Consider the following 7,811-nt stretch of genomic DNA (forward strand, 5'->3'; position numbering starts at 1 on the left):
ATGTAGATGAAAAAGCAAAGTTAAAGCAGTTATGGACAATATTACTATATAATTATCCAAATACTAGTATTATTTGGGCTATAAATGCCTAACTTATAAATATCTCAAACATACATTTATTCATTATCTATACAAGAACAGCCACTGTTCTAGTGATGAGATATGGCAATGAATGAGAGAGAGAGAGAGAGAGAGAGAGAGAGAGAGAGAGAGGAAGGAAGGAAGGAAGGAAGGAAGGAAGGAAGGAAGGAAGGAAGGAAGGAAGGAAGGAAGGAAATGGATCATGATTAAGTCTTAGTCAGAGAATTAAACTAAAGTGATGTGTTGAAAAGTAGTTAGTAATTAGGTTAATACTTTATATTGAATGGATTCAGACTATAGTGACACAGAACTGACAACTGAAGGATAAGAGGGAACCAGCCATTTGATGATGTGTATAAGAGCATCCAGGCAAATGGGACAATGAATGCAAAGGCTTTTAGGAAACAGACTTTGCTCTTTCAAAAAGTACAGAGGCTAGTATGTCTAGAATGCAGTCAGATTAGAGGGAGATGTTTTGAGATTTTAAGTTCAGAAAAGTAGACATGGGCCAGGTCACTAGGGCTTTATAAACCAGGATAAGGAGTCTGGAGTTTATTTTACCAGTGCTGGGAAGCCATTGGAGAGTTTTGAACAAGAAAATAGCATCTGAGTTCTGTTTCTAAAATATCACACTGGCCAATGAATGTTTGAGATGGAGAACTGTTTGAAGAAATGCAGTAAAAATGAAAGCTGGGCAGTTGCATACTTTCTGCACGATCCCCAGTCTACCCTGAAACTGCTGTTGCTGCCAAACCACCACTTACCACAACCACCAATGTGCCTAAAACAAAGCTCTGGTCTCATACGGCCATCTGGTGGCCAGCATCAGAACTGCTTGATCCTATAGCCTCTGAAAATACCCAGATTCAGAAAATGTCCGTCTTTTAACTTTTCAGTCTATAGTCAAATTCTTCCCAGTACCACTTTGAAAAACTTCTGGTATTCACTTTATTTTATTTTTGTTTTTATAAATATGAGAGCAACCGGATTTTTTTTTCATTGTAAGTAAAACAAAGTCTGGACTAGATTCAAATGGACGAGGTTTTAATCTTATTAGTAAAATTTATTATTAATCATAATAGGTTTCGCAGAAAAATGAGTATCAAGTAATCCCTGCCCATACAAACCACTTACAAACAAACACTCATAGGACATAACTAAGGAGTAAATAAGATAATTTATGACATTACTTTACCAAGAAGGTTGGAAGTCAATCTCCTGTATATATTTTTAGTTCAGAATATGGTCCTAGATGTGTAATTATAACATCTGGAACAACTGGTATGTGCTGAAAGAAGTTCAGGATTTTTTTTCTTTACCTAAGAAAGTAGCAGTTTGAAAGATGAGGCTTTGTTTCAAATGGAAAAGCTATTTATAACTGGCAGTGGCATTACTGAAGCTAGCTCTGGCTAATATGTATGTGTACACACACATTGCCTTTTTCAGCAGTATAATGGTCAAATCAGAAAACTCTCAACGTTTTCTTGCTAAACAAAGCAGCTCTTTTTATATGAATTTAAAAATACAGTATCAGGGCCACCAATCCCCTTTGAGAGGATTTTCCACTTGCAATAATGTGGCCAATTGCAATGATATAAGGAGACCTACTTCGTTACACTGATATTTTCTTGTCAGTCAAATTGAAAGATCTTAAAAGCAACGCTTACTCACTGAACTTTATTCAGGAAACTTTGACACATTATAGCCAGTCTGTTAAAAATTTATTTTCTGGGCATAAATATCTCCTGCTGCTTCACTAGGTGGAGTTGAAGCAGTGAATTCTTACCCCAGACATAATTCGATTGACTCTTACTTTGGAGATACGTTTGGTCCTTCCACATCAAAGTAAAATCTGGATAAGAGGTAGCAACATTCCTCGTACTGGGAAAATTAATTAAAGTGTGATTTTCAGTTGCTGTTAGTGGACTGTAATGAGACAGGGCTGTTGAAAACCACTGTGCTCTTGATAATGATCATTTTCCCAGCCCAGCCTTATTGCCGAATTATCCTAAAGTACCTCCTCTCATGGGCTTTCTCTACATGAAATGAGTTAGGGGTCTTAGCCCTCTTCTTAGCAGAGACTTGTCACAGAATCTTTTACCATCGGCAGCAATTAGCACTAATTGGTACCCTCCGCAGCAGTCGAACAGAAAGGTCAGTGATGGAGTGAGCAGGCAGAACGAATTACCCTTTCGCCTCTGGAAGTGAACTTATTGGTTCTGTGTGGAGCTGATCTGTTCCTGCTATCTTTGCTGGGCCTAGGAGGTGGATTAAGGAGGAATGTATCCTCCAAAGCTGTCAAACAAGAGTATTTGGGGAAGGTCAGTTCACTGAGTAGGCAAAACAAAGCTGCTGAGTTACGACCACTCAACAGCCATAAATAGGTCGCCCCATCTTCACCTCATATTACCTCACCCCTTCCAATCTCTCCCTCTCACTTTCAATTTCTTCCTATAATAATATAAATCCAATCAGAGCAAGTGCTCTGTCAGCATTTTCCTCTCTCTCACCACAGAGCCCACGCTGTTTATGCTCATTACTGTGTAACCAGGTCACTCGGTGGCTGGGAAGAGATGTTGTCATGGTCTTAGCTTTGCTTCTCTACATATTCATTCTACCTACTTCATGAAAGATGAAGGGTTTGATATGAAAATTAGTAAAATAACACTTGTGGAATATTAATTCTACTAAGTGTCTATGTGTTTGTCGTTCTGATATCTTTACCATCACTACTTTATGTCAGCGGTTTGAAAAATCCTTGAGAGAACTGTCGGGGAACAACTAATAACCCCTTCCTCTGCTATAAGTAGCCACTAGATGACTTGGCATCATTCACAAGACAACAGAAGGAAAAAGAATATTGGCATTCTGCCAACTTTCAAAACTTGCTCCTCCCTTTCACTTAATTCAGATGCCAGCACTTTTCTGAAGGCTGAGCAGAGAGGAACAGAAAAGGGAGTGGGCACTTGATTAACAAAATCACAACAAATAAGCCAGAGTATCAGCATGTAAGTTAATGCCCTTCTGCCTTCCTAAGAAGAACAATCAGTTTAAAACTAAACAAAAACTATACACTTTCCACCTTTGCATTACTTAGAAAATACTTTCTATGTGAGTTTTTAAGCATTCACTTGGGAGAAAAGAACCAAGAAATGGTTGACCTAGAAATAATTCAGCCTTGTAGAGATGTCTGAGCCCAGACATTAGCCAAAGCCAACAGGGACCTTTCAGGACCATTTATAACTAGATCAATATGTCAACTGGTCCTGCCCTCAACTCAATCAAGTTTTTGTTTCAAATTGAAAGATTAGCCCAGAAACGAAACTGCCAGAAGAAGCATGTAAGAAGATAAATTTGTTCTGCTTAGTCTTCATTTCCCTTCCTAGAAGGAATTCAAGATGAAGTCAATGAGGTATTGAGCCTGAACATCTTTTTACTGCCAATGGCTGGCAAAACACCTGACAAGAGCAAATGTTCATCAGTGCACCATAGCAGAGAGGATGAATAACTGGGTGGTCCTGTAAAGGAATAGAATTGACAGCAACTAACTGAGTTCATTCCATTTAGGCAAACTGCTACTCTTGACTAAAGTCCGGAATTAAAGTTTCTGGAGCAAAATGAAGAACGTGTAACATGAGCTAGGGAGGTGACACTCATTTACTCGGTCCACAAACATTCACTGACACCTATGACATGTCAGACACAGTGCTAGGCACGTGGACACAAAGATAAAAAGCACTGACTCGCCCTCAGTTAGAGTTCAGTTTAATTGAGAGGGTAGAGATGAGAACAGATAATGGCAAAGCAATGAAACAGCTTTCCCAGGCTATGTCAGGAGAGTACAGGAGAGGGGAGTTTTTAGAGGATGGACATTGGAGTTGGGTCTTTGCTGAGTGAGCAGGAAATCAAGATGGGAGTGGGGTTCAAGGCTGAGAGAGCAGACCGAAGAGCAAGGAATGGCCTGTCAGAAAGCTCTGTGGTCTTGGGGAAGAGGGAGTAGCTCAGTATCCACTGCAAAAGGAAAATAGAACAGGGCAAACAAGAAAGGAGGCAGAAGAGGTGGAAGGAGAGTGAGAGAAAAGTGACAGAGACCAAGAAAGCTTGGATAAGAAAGCTTCCCAAGGACCTATAAGCTACCTAGAAACAAACTGGGTCTTCAATGTATAGGCAACAGGGTACCACAAAAGAGCTTTCAGTAGGGGAGTGACCTGACTGGAGCAGATGGAGGACAATTTACCTGACTTGGTCAGCTAAGTCAGTGTTCCTGTTTGTTCCTCATTCACTACTGTCCCTTCATGAAGCTTTCAATGAATGAAAGCTTGCAGAGAGCTCCTATAAAACTCTGTGTTTTAAAAACAACACAGTGTGGAAAATGGGTTGGAATACAAGAAAAATAAAGTCAAGGTGACTGTTTGAAGGCTATTTTAAAGGCAAAATTTAGGAAGCAAAACTGTTAGGCCTTGATGACTAAATGATCCACAAGTTAAGAGAGAGGATGAACTTGAGGACAACTCAGGTTTCCAGTAGGCAACTGAATAGTCGAAGAAATGCTTATCAGTAGAAGACTAGAGCCTCTATTTTTAACTCCAGAGAAGAGGTACCTGGCCCTCAAAATAGCCTGAAAATTTTCATTGCTGTGTTGAGCTACTACATGCTTAAATACATGAGTAAATGGCATGTTTCCAATCTGTGCCAGAAAATAGCAAGAAATACTTTAATCCAGATGAGCCTCACAGAGATCGAGGAAAGTGTTATCTTTAAATATTATAATTTAGCAAAGGTATAGCTTTTTTTTTGTTTTTGTGCCAATGATGTTATGAGAAATGTGACATTTGGAATTAAGGATGAAAATGAATTTCAATGATAAAACCCCATGTTCATTCACTCCTAACTTCCTGATCTTAAATGCAATCTCAATTTTATCTCACCTAAGAGTGCACAGTAGTTTTCTTACTAAAGTGGGAGCTCAAAAACCTCAAGGTTCAGAAATAATGAACTATGATGGAAAGGTGAACCATATTTCATATGAATACGAGACACACAATGGCGGCGGTATGTCTGGGCCCGTGTCAGGCCCTCTCGAGGCCTTGCAGACATTTGCCTCCTCTGCCCCAGGCCTTTGGGGATCCAGGCCTATACATTATTCATTTTGCCTTTGGCACCCAGAGTACACCATTCCAGGTACTTGGACAGATGGATGGACATAACTATCAAATAGTCTCTTCCCTATTGCAAAATGTACCTGAAAATCACATTTTCCCAAGCTTCCCTTCAGGCACTTTAAATACTCAAAAGCAAGTTAATTTTTCAATTTACACTTAAGAAGGATTCCACTATGCGGGACTTTTACTCAACTCCAAGAAGGAAACGTAGTTTTAAAAAGTTATAAGTTGCTTAAGTGTGGTTCTGCACAATAAGCTATTTCATTTAGTTTTTAATCTGTATCAAAACTACATTGTAAAATTATTGTTACTTCCTAACTGGCTCTAGCAAAGGTTTTATTTTTGTTCTTATTCTCTTTTCTCTCAGAATCCCCGGAAAAATAAGGATAAAATTCGTATTAACAATGTTTATGTTACAAATGTAAACACAGGGAAGTCAGGAAGCATTTTAATAAGGTTCTCAAAGTCATTTTAATTCATCCATGCTGTTCTCATGCAAAACCACGTATTCACATCCTGTTTTCTAAATGTATAGTTTACTGAGGAGTGGATGTATGTGAGTAAATCTGTTTGCAAATAGAATCTTTAGTTTTGTTTTTATTGACTTAAATTTGTAAACCAAATAAACTGAATTACTAAATTGTTTTATTAAACATACTCACAGTGAAGAGCTTAATTTTTCTGATTTTATTTCTTGGTAATACCCATCAGGACAGCTCATCAAATAGACTATTCATAATCTACTGTGCTTCCACAAAGCCCTTTTTTTCTCTTCGATTTACTATCTGAAATATACAAAGGTGATCTGAAGCATGAGTGAATTTAAATCCCATATGAATTGTGCCTGGCATTTGTATTTTGCCCCTATACTCAAGAAGAGCTTTTTCTGATGCACTCTCTTATGTGCCTTTGAAGAAAACAGACAGGGGATGTGCAAACTGAGCATCCTGCAGAGCATCTTAACAGAAAACGATTGATGTCATCCTCCCACTCAGTTCTACCTGGACTGGATTTGTTAGTGGAAAACGATTCCTTCTTCCTGAGCCCTGCACAAACAGTTTAAGGATGAAAATCCCAATGCAAGAAATTTCTTGACATCTAATCACAGCTGCCTGGTTGTATTGCTGTTAGTCTGTTGAAATTCTGAATCAGTTTATTAGTGTCTTTATGTATTTCTTCAGTGAATTAAAACAAGAATTCTAACAGAACTCTCTTTGTAAGTCAGTAGCAAAGCTAGAAACCATCAACATGATAAGGCACAAAAATCTGGAGAATTAATCTTTAAATTACTATCAAAGGGAAAGAATAAAAAATGTGGAGGTCATTCAACGTAGCAACAACCTCTCTCCCAAAAAAAAACAAAATATCCTGTCTGCAGATATTAACCAAAACAAAGGAGAAAAGTTATGTTTTACCTGAGTGGCTATTTTCATTTGATGATCCTTAGCACTGTGGGAAAAATAAATAAATTTAAGGCTACACATCTTCTATGCCTATTTCCACAAAAGACTTGAAATAGTTTAAAAGAAGATAGTATGGTAAGATGATCTATCAAGAGAAGTAATTTTCTAGAAGGAATTAAAGTTAGCAAATAAAAATCTTTCTACCCACAACACCGTGGAGGCCTATGCTCTGTTTTGAAAGCTACATTATCGATAGAAATATGGCTACGTGAGGTATCTGCAAGGAGCTAGACATAAAACACCGGCCCTGGGAACAGTATCAAGGGCTTCAGTGACTCCCAAGGAGAGTCAGTCACTTCTGCGTCCATCAGGAGAATCAGAGTCTGACAGACGGTCAAAGAGCACTCACTGCCTTCTTAATAGTCACAGTATCAACTGCCCTGGACTAAGCTCCCTCTCCCATTTTATTCAAGACCAAGCAAGCCTCTGAAGTTCTTGAACAATCCAAAGAGTAGAGACAGAAGAAGGCTAATATAATATTCTTCTAACCCTTGATACTGGAGGATACCAATTTCTTCTTAATCTTTTTTTTTAAGAGAGAAGTATATATTTTTACACCAATATTGTGGGTCATGTCTGTTTCAATAGTAAAGTATAAACACACCTCAGAAATTCAACACAAATAAAAAGTGGACAAAAATGTGACAACTCTAGTGGTCAATATGGCTGTCTTTGTCTCTATGCTATTTTGAAATGATTAGTCTATGTTGAATAAATAGGATTTATTTTTAAAATGAAAGTACAAAAACGGTCTATTACTATGACTTCATTTGAGCTCTCTGCAGAAAACTTAAATGGTTTCAAGACAATATGGACTGTGCCTTTCAAATTCCCAAAATGAATCTGCAGATAGAAAAAAAATGCCTAATGCCAAATATAAAGATTATATACTTCTTGACCCTTAACCTAGGAGCCAAGTTCAGGTAAGTACCTACAATTTCCTCTCTGCTCCTGGAGGATGACCACTTCTTCTTACGTATTACTCAACCCTTGATGGGTTTGAGTAATTTCATCTGTTATTAAAAAGGAAACATTGGACTCTGATCTTGAAAAGCAAATAATTCTTTGAGTTTATAGAGGGTAGGAATTTCAACAGGAAATCCAA

The sequence above is a fragment of the Rhinolophus sinicus genome, chromosome 16 (assembly GCF_057876585.1).
Source record: "Rhinolophus sinicus isolate RSI-liver-muscle chromosome 16, RSI-T2T, whole genome shotgun sequence".
Classification (NCBI taxonomy): domain Eukaryota; kingdom Metazoa; phylum Chordata; class Mammalia; order Chiroptera; family Rhinolophidae; genus Rhinolophus; species Rhinolophus sinicus.